Source organism: Armigeres subalbatus, chromosome 2 (genome assembly GCF_024139115.2).
Source record: "Armigeres subalbatus isolate Guangzhou_Male chromosome 2, GZ_Asu_2, whole genome shotgun sequence".
Lineage (NCBI taxonomy): Eukaryota > Metazoa > Arthropoda > Insecta > Diptera > Culicidae > Armigeres > Armigeres subalbatus.
The window spans coordinates 264,658,059-264,680,526 of NC_085140.1; the positions used below are offsets into that span (position 1 = coordinate 264,658,059).

Here is a 22,468-nt window from a genome sequence, read left to right on the forward strand (position 1 = left end):
TCTCAAAAGGATTGTCAAGAGAAACCTTTCGATATTGTAATAGCTGAGTACAACGTATCGTATGCCTGTAATAGTATTCAAACGATGTTGCTGCTATTTCCCGAAAACATTGAACTTCCAATAATCTTGATATGTAATCCGATAAAAAATTACATAATCCTTGAAATCCGAAAAAAGCTCATGTTAGATTGTTAGATGTTAGATGTTAGATTTTCTAACAATTCTGTATAGGAATCTACCAAAACCTGTATAAGAACTGGAGATATGCGAAATTGTTAGATTCCTATACAAGTATTGTATAAGAATCTAATCATTTTGTTAGCTTTTCTAACAATATTTGTTTGAGAGCTTACATTTTTGTGTAAGAATCTAACAATTTTGCATATGCCCAATTCTTACAGGTTTTGTTAGAATTTTATACTGAATTATAAGAAAATCTAACAACCGTCGGTTGGGTGTAGCAATAATCCAAATAGAATGTAGCCATTGTCCATTTCCATGGATCAACACAGTTCCTGGTTGTTTCACGGTCCGGTGTCCTTCCGGAAGACCCGCAACGTCCGTAAAAGGGGTAAATTAATGAAACTTATCATAGAAGAGCGTGGTTTATCACAAAGCTTTTCATTATAGAACGCTGCATAACAAATGATTGTGGTGACCCATTGTGATGCAGTGGCCACCGAAGGTTCTCCAGATTTCAGAAGATTCAGAACGTCCGTGGAAGTGGTCAATTTTTGAAACTCACCATAGAAAAACGAGGCTTTTCCAAAGCTTTTCATCAACGTACTCTAAGTTATAGAAAATTATCGTTACCCATTGTTATGGACCTGAGTGCCAACTAACGAAACTCGAATCATAAGAGCACGATTTTACAAAAAATCTCTTATCGCACTCCGAGCAAGACATTATTGTCGTGACCCTCACTTATGGACTTGAATCATACACATACATAGATGTGAGTGGCCACTGAATGTCCTCATAAAGTTCCTCCGGATTGACCAATACCTGATACTCATCCTACTAGAGCACGATATTTTGTAAACTGCTGAAGGTTGATGTGATGCTTTGGGTTGGGCCCTCCTTAGCCGTGCGGTAAGATTCGCGGCTACAAAGCAAGATCATGCTGAGAGAGGCTGGGTTCGATTCCCGGTGGTCCGGTCAAGGAAATTTTTGGGTTGGAAATTTGCTCGACTTCTCTGGGCATAGAAGTATCATCGTGTTAGCCTCAAAATACAGTACCGATCCGATTTTGTCACTCCGCGATTTTGTCTTCCCTAGATTTTATCACTTTTTCGGCCCGATTTTATCATGTTTTCGACCAGATTTTGTCACTACAAAAATTTAAGAAAATTTTAGTAGCTCTTTTTATTTTTGCCTTTCTCGTATACTAAGTATACGGTAAAGGCTATATGATCGCTCCAAAAACAAACTTTTTATAGAAGGCCCGGAGACCCATAGTGTTATATACCAATCGACTCAGTTCGACGAATTGAGGTGATGTCTGTGTGTGTGTGTGTGTGTGTGTGTATGTGTGTGTGTGTGTGTGCGCAAAACTACTAAAAAAAATGTCACTCATTTTTCGGGCACTTACCCTCAACCGATTTGCTCGCAACAAGTTGCATTCGACGCAGAATCCTGTCCCATTGTTTCCTATTTGAAATTGGCCAGATCGGACTATGGGATCGAAAGTTATGGCCAAAATACAAATTCATACGAAAAAATCGCGTAAAAAATGTCACTCATTTTTCGGGCACTTATCCTCAACCGATTTGCTTGCAACAAGTTGCATTCGACGCAGAATCCTGTCCCATTGTTTCCTATTTGAAATTGGCCAGATCGGACTATGGGATCAGAAGTTTTGGCCAAAATACAAATTCATACGAACAAGTCGCGTTAAAATGTCACTCATGTTTCGGGCACTTACCCTCAACCGATTTGCTCGCAACAAGTTGCATTCGACGCAGAATCCTGTCCCATTGTTTCCTATTTGAAATTGGCCAGATCAGACTATGGGATCAGAAGTTATGGCCAAAATACAAATTCATACGAAAAAATCGCGTAAAAATTGTCACTCATTTTTCGGGCACTTATCCTCAACCGATTTGCTCGCAACAAGTCGCATTCGACGCAGAATCCTGTCCCATTGTTTCCTATTTGAATTTGGCCAGATCGGACTATGGGATCGAAAGTTATGGCCAAAATACAAATTCATACGAAAAAATCGCGTAAAAAATGTCACTCATTTTTCGGGCACATATCCTTAACCGATTTGCTCACAACAAGTTGCATTCGACGCAGAATGTCTCATATTTTCTTATTGAAAATTGGCCAGATCGGACTATGGGCTTAGATGTTATGGTCAAATTACTATTTATTGTGAAAAAGAGTTCGAAAAAGTCTAGCTCACTTTTTTAGCACTTAGACTTCATCTATTGACGCTCGCAACAGATTGCATTCGACGCAGAATCTTGTCCCATTGAACTTATCCTCAACCGATTTAATTCCAACTATAGATAGTAGAATATATAGATGAGCGAAAGCATGGCTGAGTCGATTTTTCTGCCCGTGCACACGCACATATGACGTCACAGCCCTTAACGTTTCCATTGAAATCGTGACGTCATGCTCGTTTGGAGACACGTTTGACAGTTCGTTTGGAGACAGAGGATTTATCTTCACTCATCTATATATTCCACTATCTATAATTCCAACAAGTTTCATTCGACGCGGAATCCTGTCGTATTGTTTTCTATTGAAAATTTGGACCATGGGCACAGAAATTATGGCCAAAATATACTTTATGTTATAAGAAGGCGAGGAAAGAAGTCTAGCTGACTTTTAATGGACTTACCCTCAACCGATTTACTCACAACAAATTGCATTAGATGCGGAATCCTGTTCTATTTAGAAAGTTGGCCAGATTGGACTATTACCTTTGAAATTATGGCCAAAATACTTTTTGCCTTTCTTGTGCAACAAAGTTGTACCGAAAGGCTATAATTTCTTTCCGAAAACGAACTATCGGATGCTTCCACACTGATACACTTCCCTTCCTCTTCATACGGGAGTTTGGTAGAAAGACGGTCATGAGATTTATATCATAATAAATATTGCCCTCCGCTCGCTTGATGGGAATGACATTTTCGTTTTCTTTTTGTGTAGTCGGAGCTTCAGTTCAATTTACATCCAAAAGTGATATCGGGTAAAGTGCCCAATAGTGGACCCCCAACCAATAGTGGACCCTCCAGACATTTTTTCATTATTACAGCACAATGGAAATATTTTGCTATGAAATTCCATCGGGAGAACCTACCTTACATTCCTATGATTTGATTACATGCATTGAACATGCTCTGGAAAGTAAAATTAGTTGATTTTTTTGAATTCTATAAAAAATGAACACGAGAGTGTCCATTATAGGAATATTTTGGGGGGTCCATAATAGGGAAGAAGAACGTCCCGAAACGAAACATGAAAATCAAATGAAGTGTCGACTATAGGAAAGCAATTTCCTATTATGGACCCCAGGGACTACTAAAGGGCAAATTTAGTCCAACTTCAGAATGTTAATTTCAAAGAATAACGTCGAGTATTTGAGTGTTTTATGTATGTATCGTGAAGAGGAGATGCAGAGCTTGATGTTAGACATCACGCAAAATTAATATTTTGACAATTTCCACTACTTATGCCAGGAAGAGCAAAATTTCGCTACTAGGGGGTCCACTATTGGGCATTTTACCCTCCTTAAAATATATGACTGGGTAAAATAAAACAGGGGTATGTACGTCAAAAAGATTGGAAAAGGAAACAAAAATGTCGAAATTCTTATTAGCATATTGTAGATCAAGCTGAAAACCGAACCGAGGTTTCGCGACAATCGCATTTTTCTCGCATTTCAGATGTTGCAACTGCATCGCGAGTAGTGCGCAACTGTGCCATAGTCGGGCACCACTCGCGATGCAGTCGCGACATCCGGGAATGGGACAAAATATGATTTTCGGTTTTCAACTGGATCTACAATATCTTTGCCATAAATAATCTGATTTTCATAGAACGGACAAAGAAATTTGTCTTTTTTACTCCTAGCTACTAGCTCATCTATTTTCAAGCACACACATTTTACGAAGGTCGAGAAAGGCACCATCACCGCTAGGTGGATTAATCTGGGTTTTGTAAATAATACCGCAAAGAATCAGGATTTTATTAAAAAAAACTTTTATTTTGTAAGTCTTTTCGATAAGAAATTATGGGTTCCGTTCACGTATTTTGCTTTCCGAAGGCATAAATTGATTCATTTTAGAAAAACAAATTGAAAAACTGAAGATCATTTTAACGTAGGACTTACGTCTTTCTTTACTATACTGAGTGTTATTTAGATTTTTAGATATCAAGAACGTTACGCAGAAAGGGAAGATTTCGAACGTTACTAACGCCTTTATCATTCGATGGATTTTTAAGATTTATATATCAATCGACTCGGACACTCTCCAGCAATTTTCCAATTTCATTGAAACTTAAGATTATAAACCATAAGCTATTGAAAATTTCACTTCTTGTCAAAGCCAGTAAAAATTTCATATGTCCGTGCATTCCTAACACGGACATCAGAATGCTGTGAGTCACGGGCCTTCGGGTCCACCGCAAGATTTTTTTTGTGTATAAAAGAAGCAGTGCCTGCCGTATGCGATTGAGGAGGGTATGAATTTTTTTCGTTTGCAATATATTTACCCGGCGAATCTGGGATTCTATTGGAATTTCCCGTTATCAATTTTGCACGGGAATTCAAAACTTTTTTGCGCGAAGGACATTCCCAGAAATTGGATTTGTGATTGTCTCCACAATAAGCACATTTAAATTCATTGAAATCTTCTCTCACGGGACAGGCGTCCTTGGCGTGAGAGATTCCACAACAAATCATGCATTTAGCGTCCATGTGACAATGTTTGGTTCCATGACCCCACTTTTGGCACTTACGGCACTGGGTGGGGTTTTGGAAATTTTCCCCCAGGCCTGCGGAAATGTTCCCATGTAACACGGACACGGGACATAATACAGGCCTTTTCCAAACTTTTCATATTATTTAGTTCACTTTTGTTAAAGTGCACTAAATAAAATGCTTGAGAAATACCCCTCTAGTAAGTACCAGAGCGATATTTCTTTTTCACCTTAATTACTTGGACCGGTGAAAATCCAAGTAATTGAGAAATTTCAATTTTAATCTCATCCAGTGATTTATCATCACTGGGGAGACCTTTCAAGACGACTTTGAACAATCGCTCAGTTTTGTCGTCGTATGTGAAGGTGAAGATTTATGCCGCTTCTCAGTTAAATACTGAAGAAGACGTTTGCGATCGTCAAAGGATCCCGGCAAAACGCGGCAGTCACCCTTCCTGGTAATTTGAAATGAAACCTTGATCCCCTGAAAGTTACTCAAAATCTCATTCCTAAAGCCAGGAAACTCGGCAACAGATACCACAATTGGCTAAATCCTTTCCTTTTTCGCATGGATCGAATCATCTGGGTTAGAAGTAGATTTGTTTTACTCAATTTCGTCATTAATTAAATCGAACTGATTGCTCAGTTGGATAGAATTATTATTTTGAATGTTTGAGTTAGAAGGAATATCTGATGTCTCCAGCTTCCTTCTATTTTTTCCGCGCTTGGGCAGAACGGTCTTGAAACCTTGTTTCTTAGAAAGAAGTGGAAGTGTACTGCTGTCCTGTTCCATGAAGCAACTCCATCCGACGGAAGTTTGCAGAAAATAGTCGATTCCAGCGTTTAATTTGGGATTTGGTTCAGGAGGTCCATTATACGCACGGCGTCCATTACTAGCACTCATTCCATATGCTACTAACAGCGGCGTTAGAGGGTACGTTTTGATTCGAAGACAACTTGAATATAATACACTTCTTTCAATTATTGTTTGTGAATTAGGCCCATAACCTATTAAGCTGATCCCAGACGAGAGATATATTGACTTATTGAACTATACATTGAACTGTTTTTCTTGAACTAATACGAATCAATTAGCGGTATAGCCCACAGAACACGCACACACTAAACCGTCATCGACTCCTGTGGGCAAACTGCGCGGGGAGATGAAGGGAAATATTGAAAAGAATATCAAACTTTTCTGATTTCCCTATATTTACTTCTATACTTTGGGTTCGTACTCACACCATCAATCTTTTTCTTGAATAATCAAGAGTTTGTCAAACTTTTTCCGTCGTCTGGGGTCTGCTTTGGAGTAGCGCAATAACACGACTTGCTCGTATGTTGGTTGATAACAAAACGAATACGCTAGTAGAAACGTCCAATAAGAAAAAGTAGAATCACGAAAAAAAATTACACAACGAGATATGGGATGCAATTCCCCAAATAATTTTTAAAATTATGTATATTTGAAAATGATTTAAAGCCCGAGGTTAGACTTTTGAATATCTACATTGTACATATCTCGCGTGATTTTTGAAAACGTCGTAAGTCCAAAAGAGAGGCTCTCTTTGTTTACTTTCTCTTTCGATTATTACAAAGCCATACTAACATTTACATTGGATTTTCCAGCACCGAGCTGAAGAAAATAGCTTTGTCTAGTGTGCTTTGAGGTGAAAATATTGCAACAAATTTTAAACTAGCCTAGATATTAGCAAAAGAGAGCGTAATGAAAGAGAGTCTCTCATTTGGCCTTACGACGTTTTCAAAAATCACGCTGTCATCAGAGAAAAAGTAGAATCATAAGAATTTAACTCGACAAGGTATAACCAATGGAATGTAAAATAATTTTCAATGATTAGAATTCAAAAATCATCAAAAATAGTAACTTTTTCGGGATTAATTCGAGAAACAAAATTATTATCATTAAAAATCAAAGTTACTATTTTTGATGATTTTTGAATTCTAATCTTGTGTAATAATCCATTTAAAAATATCAGCTCGTAATTTTGAAAATTATTTTTAATTCCATTAGTTATACCTTGTCGAGGTAAATTCTTATGATTCTACTTTTTTCTCTGATGACAGCATTCATCGGGTTCTCCTAGCCCATGGAATTTATTATTCAACATAAGTGTCATAAATTAACGGCTTACTATGATTAACTTCACAACCGAAACCCGATCAGGGATGCATAACAAAATTATAACTCAATTCTATAAATTATTGTCATTTAAAACAACGTGTGTTAAAATTAGATAATTCGGTAAAAATGTGTCTCCGGTCAGTTTTATTTGATATCAAAATTAAAACAAAATTAGTTGTGAATTTTTTCACAAAATAATTGCCTACATTTTTTGTAGACATTGGATAAAAAAATCGGAGGTAATCACCTTCAGTATAACTTGAACCCGCTCGATATTAATACATAGCTGGAACAAAGTTAATGACCTACATTATGGATGGAAATCCGGCGTGGTAGCGTACCAGATTTCTATCCATGATGTCGGCAATTACCATGAAAGTAGATTTTTGTACAGAAAAATTATATCAACGTTTGTTATAATGTTGATATGAAGGTATCAACCTCTGTTTTAATTATGTTATGGCTAAAGATATTTTTGATATAATTTTTGTTATTTTAACAACTAACCAGCAAAATTTATAACACATTTTGTTACAATATTTTTCTGAAATAATTAACTCTCCTTGTTATAATTTTGTTATGCATTCTTGATCGGAAATTACCAAGGAATTCTTGGAATTCTTGAGAATATTTGAAGAAGTACTCTGATGTAATCTCGATATTTTGAAGGGTTTTCTTTAAATGCAGCCTGAATCCCAAAGTCGAAACAGGGTTTTGTTTAATTATAGTCGTGGACAATAGTGTGCTGCATGGTTTGACCATGACCTAGTGTTGGTTGATCTAAGATTATTAAATCATCCGTTTTACGGGAGATTATTACATCTGTTAACTATACACACTGATGGTAAACTGTTCGTTTCGTAGCAAATAATGTCAAGAAAATCACAAAATGTCTAGATTACAGTCGAACCTTTATCATGCTTCATCGGATATTATTTATTTATGTATTATTTATTTAATTATAATTCATCTGACAGCTTAGTCTTAATGAATGAAACTAAAACTAACGGTGACAATAATAGTGACCTCTTCACCCTATTTTTAAAACGTTCGGGTGCTTCGCAAAAGTCAAAAAGCTCCTCATCCATTGTAAATGTCCTGATCATTGCAGAGACTGGTTCGTTGTGCCCAAAGAACGTACGATGAAATCGATCCTGCAGTAGTGATCGTTGAATGGCACGAATATCCAGTAGCCCGAGCAACCGAGGAGAGTCGATTTCTCCGCACAGTAGTCTAGCCACGAATGTCGCTTGCTACAGCTTTCGCCTTCTTTCGAGGGTGTCCATATTGAGCAATTTGCACCGAGCAGGATATGGAGGAAGATTAAGTGGATCACGCCATGGTAAATGACGCAGAGCCATTCGAATAAAACTCCGTTGGACACGTTCAATTCTCAAGTTCCATACAACGTCATTCGGAGTCCAGACAATAGAAACGGTTTCCACGACAGGTCGTACCAGCGCACAGTACAAGGACTTCAAGCAGTGTGGATCAGTGAAGTCCTTCGCAATTTTCGATAGGAAACCCAGCTGGAGGTTTGCAATTATCGGCAATTATCGACGTATAATGGGCGTTGAACGTCAGTTTTGGATCCAACACAACTCCAAGGTCAGTAACCTCCGTAACTCTTTGAAGTGTGGTTCCATCAATACGGTAATCAAACAATAATGGGTGTTTTGAACGATGGAAGGTCATAACAGAGCACTTTGACAGTCACTGACAGTCAATTTGTTCTGATAGCACCAGGTAATGAACACGATCAACAAACTTTGCAGACGATGACAGTCATCAACTGATCGTACTATTAGATATATTTTCAGGTCGTCTGCATAGATAATTCTGCAATCCAAACCCAATTTCGATGCAACGTCGTTGAAGTAGAGTGTAATCAGCAGAGGTCCCATGCTTCCTTGTGGCACGCCAGATAAGTTACAGAAAGGGGAAGAAACGCATGAGTCAATTTTCACACGAAGTGTTCTGCCAGTTAGGTAAGAACCAAGCCACGAAGTGAGTTTGGTCGTTGCTCCGAGGCACGATAGTTTGGACAACAGGATGTTGTGGTCGATCTTGTCGAAAGCAGCCTTCAAATCGGTGTAGATAACATCTACTTGAGCCTTATTCTCCATAGCACTAATACAAGTGTGAGTGAAGTTGAGCAGATTTGTAGTGACTGATCTACCCGGCATAAAACCATGCTGATCGGTAGAGATGTAGTTCTTCGATTGGCTAAGAATAACATCACTGATAATTATTTCGAATAACTTTGATGCTGCAGACAAGTTGGTTATTCCTCGATAGTTCTTGACATCCTTTCTATCACCCTTTTTGTATACCGGAAACATATAGGATTGTTTCCAAATGTCCGGAAAAATGCCGTCGTCCAGTGATCGATTAAAAATGGAGGAAAGCGGCTCAGCAAAAACAGCTGCACAACGGCAGAACACAACAGATGGGATGGCATCAGGACCAAAGAAGAAGGAGCTTCAACAGCAGCAGCGATAATCATTCCAGGAGTAACCACGAATGTTGTCAAATTAAGAAGGTCCAGAGGTACATTTAATGATGCAGATTCAGCTTCGGCGTCTGTTGCTTGCACTGGCTCGAACACTGATGCAAAGAATTTGGCGAACATTTCACATCGTTCCACAGGTGTATTTGCTTCGTCGTTATCGTACATCACATTACTTGGTATGGACGAATTTTTCCTTTTGCTATTGACAAATTTCCAAAAATATTTCGGATTACGCCTAAGACTGGTTTGTACCCTCATAACATGTGCCTTATACAGAGTTGAATTTAAACGACGGTATATCAGGACTATCTGGTATTGGAATTTCCAGGAGAAATATTTGTAATTGCTTTTTGCATTGAAACTTTTCGTTTCGTCACTGAAATCATTGACACTTGTCTTCAGCGACTGCTTCCGCGATAGAGCATTTACACATTTTATTCACTCATACATCTATATTACTGTCAAAATGTGCATTTGACAATTAAATTTTCAGCAAAAAGCTCTATTTTTTGACACCGGTGCACTCACACAACCAATCGACATCAGTTGTCAAAAAATCAGGAGTACCAACTTGACGACTATCTCCTTGTCGCCGAGTCTGGCGCTGAGTGCTCGGTGCGGAAACCCAAAGGTGGGAATAAAATTTTGGGGCTTATGCGCAATATTAGCACTAAGCATTTAACATTTGCATTCAGCACTGATAACCAAATGTGGAACAAACGCCTAACGAAGGAGGATGCAGATTTGACGATAGTTGTGTTCATTTGTATTGTAATTTATGGACGGAATATCCCGTAAAGTTGAAATCATTATACAGCTGAGGCTATACTTACACCAAATGTACGCATGATTATTCAATAATCCTGATAAATAAGCTTGGATGATCGCCAATAATCCATAGAATTCACACAATCACTGACACCTGATTATCACTCTGTCAAGTGTTAAACATCGACATTCGGCGCATCTGATGCACTTCGCCGAACGTTGAACATAGTGCTTCATTTTATAACTCGCCAAAACACCACCTCATCTGCAATCAGTTATGCGCGTCACATCACAATTCCCATCTGCCGGGAACACGAACTTTCCGCTGTTGGCACTGCACTTCCGTCCAGCTCTCAATAGTGGGCTTGTCACTTTTCCCTTCACGCCCAGACTTGGCGCTAATTGGTTTTAAATCAGCTGCAGACCAATTTCCAAATCAGTCACGTTCGGGCACCGACTGTTTGTTATTAAGACAAACATTTCCCCGGGACATGTTTGTTCATTGGCTGATTGTGAACTGTTTTTCCACTGTTAATGTATTTGTCCATTCCGAAATATACACACTTTTGCGAGAGCAGCGAAAATTAAACTCGTATTAATTCCAATACATTTTATTGGATATAAGCAGGTGCATAAACAATTCAGATCATAATATTTTTTATATTTTATTGCACAAATGCTAAAATAGCTTGGGAGCATTTGAGCTTTACCATATAGGGTGGAAAGAAAACAACATAGAAAAAAATGTGTTATGCAATAGACATACACGCTTAATTAAACCTTTTTTCCTTTAAGCAAACAATCTCCCTATGTTGTGCCATTTTTATATGCCTGTGAGGGTGAGATATATTAGGAATTGGGCAATCGACTTTTAGAGTGCATTGATGACAGATATGCAAATATCGTATAACGTCTTGGTTGCCAACACCGACCAGTAAACAGCAGGCCATGACTTTGCTTCTTTCCTCGTGGCACAACGAACGGAGTAGCACGCGTGATAAGACAGCACATCCTGTGACGGATAGCTTGTTCGGCAGAACTGGGCCACACATTTGGCGATCCTGCCAGGTTGTTCCTGGTTGGAAATAATTGTTTTGTAAGTATCCTGTGGGCGTGAATGGGACATTTTTTCATCAGTTTCGACTTGTAATGTCGAAGACGCTAAGGAAGAGCGTCGGATTGATAAATTTGCTCATCGGTTTCGACTTGTATTGTCGAAGACTGGAAGAGCGTCGGATTGAATGATTTGCACATCGGTTTCGACTTGTGATGTCGAAGACGCTCTGGAAGAACGTCGGATTGATCAATTTGCTCATCGGTTTCGACTTGTAGTGTCGAAGACGCTCTGGAAGAGCGTCGGATTAAATGATTTACGCATCGGTTTCGACTTGTGATGTCGAAGACGCTCTGGAAGAACGTCGGATTGATCAACTTGCTCATCGGTTTCGACTTGTAGTGTCGAAGACGCTCTGGAAGAGCGTCGGATTACATGATTTGTGATGTCGAAGACGCTCTGGAAGAGCGTCGGATTAAATGATTTGCACATCGGTTTCGACTTGTGATGTCGAAGACGCTCTGGAAGAGCGTCGGATTGATAAATTTGCTCATCGGTTTCGACTTGTAGTGTCGAAGACGCTCTGGAAGAGCGTCGGATATAATGATTTGCTCATCGGTTTCGACTTGTGATGTCGAAGACGCTCTGGAAGAACGTCGGATTGATCAACTTGCTCATCGGTTTCGACTTGTAGTGTCGAAGACGCTCTGGAAGAGCGTCGGATTAAATGATTTACGCATCGGTTTCGACTTGTGATGTCGAAGACGCTCTGGAAGAACGTCGGATTGATCAACTTGCTCATCGGTTTCGACTTGTAGTGTCGAAGACGCTCTGGAAGAGCGACGGATTACATGATTTGTACATCGGTTTCGACTTGTGATTTCGAAGACGCTCTGGAAGTCTTCGGATTGAATGATTTGTATATCGAATTAGACTTGTGATTTCAAAGACGCCGTGGAATGCGTCGGAATGAATGATTTGCTCATCGGTTTGGACTTGTAGTGTCGAAGACGCTTTGGAGGAGCGTCGGATTGAATATATGTACATCGGTTTCGACTTTCTGATGTCGAAGAAGCTGGTTTGACAAATGTGTTGTTTCTCAACGGTTTCGACTTAAAAAAAAGTTGATGGCGCTCTGGAAGAGCGCCAGCATAAATAATTTGTTTTCTCATCGGTTTTGACATGTGATGTCGAAGCTGCTTTGGTAGAGCGCTGGATTGAATGTCTTGGCTTGTGACTTCGCAGACGCTCTGGAAGAACGCCGAAAAAAAGTTATTTGTTTTCTCATTGGTTTGACCTACGAGTTAATATGTCGAAAGAATTCTGGAGTAGCGCCGAAACAAATTATTCGTTTTCTCATCGGTTTCCACTTGTAATGTCGAAGGTGCCAGATTGAATGATTTGTTTCTCTTATCGGTTTCGACTAAACATGATATTTTTCGGAATAAATGATTTGTTTTTCCACCGGTTTTCTGCTTGTGTTGTCGAAGGTGCTCTGGAAGAGTATCGGATTGTTGCAGCTTTTGATGGTGAAGGTTGGGTAGAAGAGGGGCGAATTGTTCGCGTCAAAGAAACGTTAATGCATATCAGCAGAACACAACTATTCAAATTTGAATTTCGAAGGTGTTGTGTGAGAGTACCGTACTTATTGGCTTGAGATTGAAGGGCCAATACATAGTATGTTTGAAGAGCTACCGATCTTGTTTTGATTTTCCCATTGGAAAGCCATCAAATTGTATTGGATATGGTCTGCCGAATCGAATTCTATTGGTTTTGGATTGCAATGCTGGAAATATTTGCAAAAAAAAATTTAAATAAAGGGAATAGCTGGAGGATCATGAACCTTTAATTTGCTTAGTAAATATGCATTTACGTATTTGTATGTGGACTTGGAATTGAAATATTGAATTTGGATTGTTTTTGGTTTTGGTTTTAATGAAATATTTGATATTTGATAATGGGTGAGGTAACATGATTATTATATTTGAAAATTGGAATTGGCTTGGTTGCAAATATTTAATATTATTTTAGAATCATCTTTTGGTTATAAGCTAAAGATTGTATTTGAAAGATGGAGTTGGATTATTAGTTGTGAAAATTGGATATGAATATCAAAAAAAAATACTGAAACGAGTTATTTATAACCATGCAATGGCAGGCATAAATAAAACTTTAAATTATTTACTGTAGAAATGCTAAAAAACACGTAAATAGTAAACCAAGAAATAGTTGCAATGCAGAGCCATGGAAGATGAAGAGAATAAAAAAAAACTTGAATATTTTATATGAATGTTTGATTTTGGTATTCCATTATAGATTGGTTCCAATATTGGTCTTTGATTAAAACTTTGTTCATGGAATGGGAATATTGGATTTGCTTTTCGGGTTCCAACATTGGATTAGAGTATCAGATAGGAAAATTCTATTAAAATATTTGAATTCCAATTTTAATTAGGATGTTTGGATTGTAAAATTAGAAAAAAAAATGCGACAACTATTTACTTGTTTATGAAAATCCTAAGTCAATGGTTTTTTTTCTCTTTTTTTTAGTGAAAGAAGAAGGGGAATGTGAGGGTGAGATATATTAGGAATTGGGCAATCGACTTTTAGAGTGCATTGATGACAGATATGCAAATATCGTATAACGTCTTGGTTGCCAACACCGACCAGTAAACAGCAGGCCATGACTTTGCTTCTTTCCTCGTGGCACAACGAACGGAGTAGCACGCGTGATAAGACAGCACATCCTGTGACGGATAGCTTGTTCGGCAGAACTGGGCCACACAATGCCTACGGCTAGTTTCATGTTCCAATTGCTGGCTTTTGTTTGATTTATTTAGATTTACCTACGACACCTTGATTTCGAGCTAAATGTATCATATTAAGAGCATCAAAGTCGTAGTGCAGGAAAGTGATGCGATGTAATAATGATTCCAATATCCGGAATCTGGCTACAAAAGTTTGTTAGTCATAACTCAGCAATTATGACTTCCCATATATTTCATGTGGTGTTTATACCACATTTTAGTCGGCAACAATAAATAACAGTTCACAGCAATATATCACATTTGATTGCATTCATGGGTTCAGCTATGCACCAGTAAAATGTATCCTATAATACATGGTGCGTGACGAATTTTTGCAGTAATTGACAAATTGAACAAAATTACACCACTTGTAAATATTCAGTGTTTCCAGATATGTCTAAATCTTGTTATGCAATAAAAAAACGTTTTGAAATTTACTGCAAAAATTCGTTACACACCCTGAAAAACTCATAAACATAGGTTTCCTTATTTATGGATTGATATATTTTTTTCCTTGAATAAATTCACTCCAACCTCTGTTCATTTCACGTTCAAGTTTGTTAGTAATATCATTTGTCTTCTATTTCAGGAAGGTCTTTTCCACGAACACGCCGTGTTTGTAACGGGCACATATGGTGAATCTGAATCCCATGTGTTTTCTTTGGAATTTATCCTGCGATTTTGATGGAACCGTACTCAAATCTGACACTGTAAAGAGTATCTGGGGATTGTTATGGATTTCTTCGAAACAAAACAAAACTAATATTGGAATTCGAAAATATCTGATAAGACTTTTCTTCTCCTTCTTCTTCTATGGCTCTACTTTCCCACTGGAACCTGGCCTGCTTTTGAACTTGGCATTCTTTTAGCATTTCCTTGATTATTAATTGAAAGCTTTTCTGTGCCCGCCATTGCATGAGTAGGTATGTATCTTGTGTGGCGAGAATGTTTCCCCGCCTGAAAACATCCTGAACTAGACTGAGAATCGGGCTCGCAATCTCCGGCTTGGCAATCCTACATCTTTGCCTCAAGGCTACTGGAGATGATGACGCACAACAACAAATGTTTAAAACAACTTTTTTTATTTTGGAATCCTTGTTCATTTGTTATCTGCTCCGCTTTCAAAAGAATATTCGTTGTAATGGTTTTTCATCTAAGTGATTTGAAGAGTTACAAGGCAATTAGTTCATTCCCCCACTCTTAACACACCTATTTAAATATTTATTCCACACAGCTATCCCCAGCAGACACCGGCTTGATTACGTTCATCATGAACCACTTCAAAATTGCGATCAAACGAGAAACACTTAATTTAAATATCTCACTAAGCAAGCTTTTGCTTAGTTTCACTTGTCAGCATCTCACGTTTCGCCATCCGCACACGTATCGACTGTAAATCCTTTTACGAAACCAGCCTCCGAGCAACCAACACCGAAAATTGACTTTTTAACTACGGGAAGTACCCCAAGGCTTCACAGCCAATTTCACATAAATCCTAATGTGCGCTCCCTCACGTATTATTTCGCGTGCCGATTCTGCCGCTATCCATCGGAGGCGCACTCTTCACGCCACTCGAAACATCACAACAGAGCACAACAACGCTTTTTTGCGCGAAGAGGCAGAAAAACTTCACGTCTCGAATTGACTCCCGCTGGCGAACTGTGCGGACAATCACCATTAGCGCTGGCGTCGCACCGACCGTCAAAATCCTACTGAACGCTGGTTCTGGTGCGTGTCAAATCGGTAGCACCAGAGCAGCCAGCATCTGGAACGGTTTTTCTGCCACCGACCGAAACCCTGCAACCGCCAGACGTTCGCGTGTCCTTAACGGTCATCACCGGGGAAAGCGTTCTCATCGGTCGTCGTTCTAGCGACCGACGACGAGTACAACAACAGCGTCGTCGGAGCGTGAGTTACCACATTTTTCTTATGGTTGCTGTATAGGGTTGCTGAGAGATGGGTGCATTGTTATTTTGAGAGACTTTGAGAGGCACTCGCGTTTGAACTGTGACTATGGTGCACGTTCACGCCGTTTACCAGCACGTGGTTGATACTTCGTGATAACAATGAGAAAAGAAGATATCTGTTCCGTTGTCGAATTGTTTTATGACTGCAGACAACTGTTTTTTTTATAGAATGATATAAAAAAATATGAACATATAAATGTAAAGATAGACAGGTTGATAGAAAAAAAATTATACGAATAGAGAAAAACATGAAGACGAAAGCATAGATTGAAGAGATAAATAAAAACAGCCCATGGCCATGCATGGGTCCTCCTTAGCCTTGTGGTGAGATGCGCGGCTACAAAGCAAGACAGTGTTGAGGGTGGCTGGTTTCGATTCCCGGTGCCGGCTGGGAAATTTTCGGGTTGAAAATCTTCTCGAATTCCCAGGGCACAAAAGTATCATCGTGTTAGCATCATTAGGGGAACAGGTGGTAAAATGAACACGTTAAGGACTTGCGCTGAATTCAATCATAAAACGAGGATAATTTGCTAGTTTTACCACTTGGTTCAGCAATTTAACTCATATTCTTATTGCACTGAATATTTTTTTCGCTAATAAACATTGTTTTAGTTTTTCATCGAAATAAAAAACATCGAAATTTCGTATGTACAAAAATAGTGCGGGTAAAATGAACACTGCCTGATGGTAAAATGAACATCGCTTATAAAACCCTTTTGAAACATTTAATTTTCTTTTTTTACTCTGGCACTGTATATACAACGCATTGAGATTACGAGAGCCTTTTGAAAAATCTGGTATAACTTTTGAAAAGCTCTTAATTATAAAAATAATATAAAGAAGGAATTTTTTTTTAAAATATCAATTATTTTTTAACTAAATTTACATATTCAAAGTTTTTCTTGGTTATTTGATATGGTTTGTTTCTTGAACTTTCGCTTCACAATCGCACAACTTTTATCACAAATTTGTGAAAGTTTGATACAAGTGTTCATTTTACCCCCATACGTGCCTTGTGATAAATAACTCTTCCTCTAACTATGCAAACCAATAATTTTACTATTTACCCCTGCAACATCTTTGTGAAGGTTGTCTTATTTGCCGCTGTGGTTAGAACCGGTTTAAATCAATTTTATTATGAATTTATTAAGAATTAAAGCTTGCGGAAAAATGGTAAAAAATTACATCAGACCCTATTTTTACGGCCTCTTTTGATATTTTGGATAGTAATAGCTATTCGTTCGGTGTCAAAACCAAAATATTAGCTCAGGTACCTTATTTTATTTTGAGGAAAACGTGTGCATGATTAACATACGCCTAAATAGTGTTTTAATATAAATATAGCCAACTGTTCATTCTACCACCTCTTCCCCTATATACAAATGCAAAATTGGTAACTTGGCTTAGAATCCTTGCTGTTAATCACTAAGGAAGTGCTCAACTAAGCAGCAAAGCGAAGTCTCGCTTACTTTTTTTGTGCTTACCCTAGACCGATTTCTTCGCAACAGGTTGCATTCGACGCAGTATACTGCCTCATTGTTTTTTATTGAAAATTGGCCGGATCGGACAATGGGCTTGGTAGTTATGGCCAAAATACTTTTTCTCATAAAAAAGTGCGTGAAAAAAGTCTAGCGCACGTTTATTGCACTTACCCTAAACCCATTTCCTCGCAACAGGTTGCATTCGACGCAGAATCTTGTGAATGTGTTATGTGGGAATGTGTTATTTTTCTATCTCAAGTTTTACCAATTTTACTAAAATCATGTTTTTTTCAAATAAATTGATATTACTCGGCAACGGAAGAAGATATAGCCCAAGTAACAATATCAAGGCTTAATAGATTTATTTAAGTTTTTAACAGCTTTATCGCTGCTTTGCTCAATGCCGCGAGATTAGCCTTATTGGAAGACTTGTAGATATCTTCAAAATCGTAATAAAACGTTCAATAAAACCACAAATGTCAAATGCTTATAAGCTTATTAGGGGCCTGATGATTATCTTCAGGAATTTAATAAAACCAATTTTGAAAACTTTCATAAAGCCTTGGACTTGTCTTACGCATAACCTAAATAAAACTTAATAGTTTTTATTAGGTTTATAATGGTATTGTACAAGAACACAATGTTTATGTTGAACTTAGTGAACTATGGTCAATCAAATGGCTAAAAACAGATGTTTCTGTTCCATGTTCCCATTTGTGGAAATGCTATATTGACCACAATGTTGAAACGCAAGCCAAGTTCCAGTTGCATATAGAACCATCATGAAGCCGATTGGAACCGATTGCAGCAACTTTCAGCAAAATACTTATTGTATTTGAAAGTTACGAAAATTGTTATTTTGGTCGTCAAAGTTGCCCACAGTGTAATAGCAGCCATTCTGGTAGAAAAAAATAATTTTATGTCGGCGTAATTCTTTTGCAAAATCCATTGTCATTAGTAATAATCGGTGCATTTGAAGATGATTTGAAGCACGAGAAATGTTTCGGAATGCCACCAGAAAAAATCGACTTATTATTTACACTAATTAAATGGCCGTTTATCACAGTATTACGACGGCGCACTTGAACAAACTCATTTTCTTACCTGTTTTCACCAGAAATTCGAACGCGCAGAAAAATTTTGAAGCACGCGAACGAATTCTGGGCATCCGTTTTCCAATTATTGAACATTATTTTCCATCCATGTCCGTGATGTTGTTTTTTGTTTCATTCTTCCAATTATTCGATTATCCTTTTTCTACAATACAATAACAAAAAGGTCGACGGAAAATAAATTCCCTTTTTTTAAAGCGGTTTTATGGAACTCTTATGAATAACCTTAAACTTGCTTTGAAGACGATCTCAAGATTGGCCCACTTGGTCATAACCTAATCTTGTAGTGGTCATCAAGAGGTTGTCATGTAGATTTTAGTTTTATTGCTAGTCTTGAAAATTTGCTTTACAAAACTGCTAATAGAATATGATAAAACTCAAAATGTTACTTGGGAGACGATATTCTTAAGTAAAACACGCGTTTTAAAAGCCCCAAAAGTTTTAGAAGGTGACATCCGTGAAAAATAAAAAAATGAAATGAGCAGATCATAAATATTGTTTTTTGAGGGACACCCTAATCCTGGTAAGTAAAATTACTCTAAACAAGTGAGCTTAAGAGCTACTTAAAAAGTTTATATTGAAAAGTTGATAAGAAAAAGCTGCGCTACAACTTTGTAGAACATTTTATGTCAATATTCAGCAAAATAAAAATCTATCTTAGTTCTTTCCGTGTTTCACGTTCTACCAAAACGATTCCTACTGTTATCACCTTCCACACAATTCCAAAACCTCCCGTGGCACCTATGAGAGGTCGTAGAGTTCTCTGCATCTTTCTTAAGTAGGTGTCCAACAAACCATCCTTCCCCTTTCTCAGCATTCGCAAGGACATGGCCAGGACAAATCTCGACTATTGGAGAGTACATTGCTTCCATCTAAGAGTTAGTGATTAGTCCCGAATCAATATATGTGGTAACGGATGAAAGTGATGCTACTCTCATACAATAATCTTGGCTTGTAGCACCTACGAATTTGTGCGAACTGCTAAATGCTAATGCTAATGCTAATGCTAATATTCAGCAAAATAAAAATAAAAAAATTCACATTTTTATAAAATGGCCCACCCTATTTTTCAATAACTCTATAATAAGGGCCCAAGTATCCAGAACAACTTTGTAGAACAAATTTTTTTTCTTCAAAGTATGCTTTACGCCGAAAATGCATCTTTTCTCGTAAATCTTGCAATACGATGATAATGATAAAACTTATAAAAGCTGTAGATTTTTTTATTTTTCATTTCTCACGAATGTCACCTCCTGAAGACTTTTGGGGCTTTTCAAAACGCGTGTTTTGCTATAAGAGTATCGTCTATATCTTCTTCCGTTGTCGAGTAATATCATTTTATTTGGAAACACATGATTTTAGATATTGGGCAATTTTTTAGGCTCTAAAAGTCACCTGAAGACGACTTTTTCGAGAAATCTAAAACAAAAAAGTAGATCAAAAATACTGTTTTTTTAGGTACACCCTAATCCAATTAAGTAAAATTGCTCTAAGGGCCGATTTCTTCACCTCCGCTTAACTCTTAAGCGGTACTTACCCATACGCTTAAACCTGGTTTAAGCCCTAAGCGGAGGTGAAGAAATCGACCCTAAATCAGGCAACTTAAGAGCTACAGAAAAAAAAATTCAGCAAAATTTATTGGAATAAGCTGCGCTATATCTTTGAAGAACATAATATGTTAATATTCCGAGAAATAATAAAAAAATCTACTTTTTTATATGATGGGCCACTCTATTTTTTGGTTGCACCACAATGATGGCTTTACTTTTTCGAACAATTTTGTAGAAAAACAGTTTTTTTTCTAAAAAAAATATAGTTTTGGCGTGAAATGCATCTTTCCGCGTAAATATGTATCCTGGACCATAGTGCAATGTGCCAGTGGGGATGTAATGCAAATAAAGAAGTAGAAAAAGGAAGGCAGCCCCTACTTTGTACCGTTAACCTTCCTATAATGCGCAAAAAAAACTCAAACGGGCTCGGGTCATATTGACCCGGATTTGGCTTAGTAATATCTCCGGCATTTTCAGCCAAATTTACAAATTTATATAGTCGGAATTCGCTGGTTGGACCACAATCTCGACCCAACTAACGAATTCAGTTTATTTTAGTTGGGTGAACCGATAGCCATTTGAACACGTGTATTCTGACTTGAACATCACAAATGATGTCTTTCTTGAACATCACAAATTATATCTTTAAGTCCCGATTTCCACGTTTCCATTGGATTTTGACATATGATTGATTTCTAGTTGCGTCATAATTTACGGAACAATCGGATGTTATTTACGGATCGTTTTATCATTTTTTTCGTGTATCATTTATTATTGTTTATCAGAAGACACCTGCTTCCTTCTTCACAGCAAAAATAAACGCCACGTGAAGAGGAACGGTTGGCATGAAACAATTCACAACTAAGAGCTTATCGAATTACTTCGAGTTTAACAGGAAAGCGAAATATAAATCAGATTCGACGTAATCCAGAAAATATGTTTCAATGTGGCATAATTTTCTTCCATCGAGTCGTTCAGCGTCGGGTGGTTGCGTTTTAAAATCAGTACAAATCTTGACTATATAATAATAGCTACTGAAGCTCTTGAAGAACATTTTAGATTACTGGAGGATGCTCGAATACAAATGGCAATGACTGCTACTTGTTTATGTTATTATTATCATCAGTTATAAATAACTTTACAACCTTTTTTGTCATTAACATTAAATGCATCTACAATCAGAGGATATTCCGGGTAGGGTTATGGGCTTGAAAACAAGGGTGGCACCGAAATTCTGTCGAATCAAGCTTGTTTGGAATTACGGCTTTTGATTCGATCTCGAAAACGAATTAGGGTATCCAATCATGGTTTGAACTAGTGAAAAGCGTATCATGGTTTGAACCATTTTGAAATCAGTCGAAATTACCATCTCATTGGCAGGAATTGAACCTAAAACAGTATGAATGGCATATTTAGGTATACTGGAAGTGATAGAGTTTATTTAAACATTCGTACATATTGTTTAAGTAATAAAATAAAGTGATTTAAAAACGTCCTGAATTTGCGCTCAATCCCCCCCACCAGTGGCATAATTTCAACAAGCTCGTACAGGACGCATTTTATGACACAGGAGTGAGATCAATATATCAAAAGGACGCTATTTTTATCTGTAATCGATTGACATCATTATACAATTGAGAAACAGTTTTAAATAGTTGAAATAGTAACATTTATACAAGGTAAAAACTGATCATGGTTTGAACTAAATTCGTATCATGGTTTGAACTTGTAAATGCAGTCATGTTCTGCTGCTGTCCGCTAGGAGCGCTGCATGCGCCTTGCTGCAGCATTTTGTTTACATTTCCAATATGAGAAAATCGCAATTTTCTTATCGATAATTTAGACGATTTTCACACGTTTCGAGTTACTAATCTAATGCGAGAAGATGAATAGTAAAACAAATTTGCTTTTCTATAGATTTTCTCAGCGATTCATGCATGTGATTATGATTATATTTAGGAGCTGCTGGCTGCTGCAGTAGTTCAAACCATGGTACGAATTTAGCTCAAACCATGGTACGAATCAAAGTTATGTAATTATTAAGTTTTTTCAATGAAGCTAAGCATAAATATGTGCACCCAGGATGTTTTTAGAAAGATAATGAACTAAGCTTCCATATGAACTAGAAATCGCAGTTCT

At 37.7% G+C, this 22,468-nt stretch overlaps 1 long non-coding RNA gene across 1 annotated transcript in view; it reads right to left on the reverse strand.

Annotated features, from left to right (window-relative positions):
• The window catches only part of LOC134216281 (uncharacterized), a 45,041-nt gene extending 29,092 nt beyond the window's left edge, over positions 1 to 15,949 (reverse strand). Inside the window, exons 1-2 of the long non-coding RNA XR_009980591.1 lie at positions 15,429 to 15,949; positions 10,424 to 10,921 (exon numbers count right to left, since the gene is read on the reverse strand). This is a non-coding gene — a long non-coding RNA (uncharacterized LOC134216281). The remainder of the gene's footprint in view (positions 1 to 10,423; positions 10,922 to 15,428) is intronic.
• Positions 15,950 to 22,468: the final 6,519 nt, after the last annotated feature.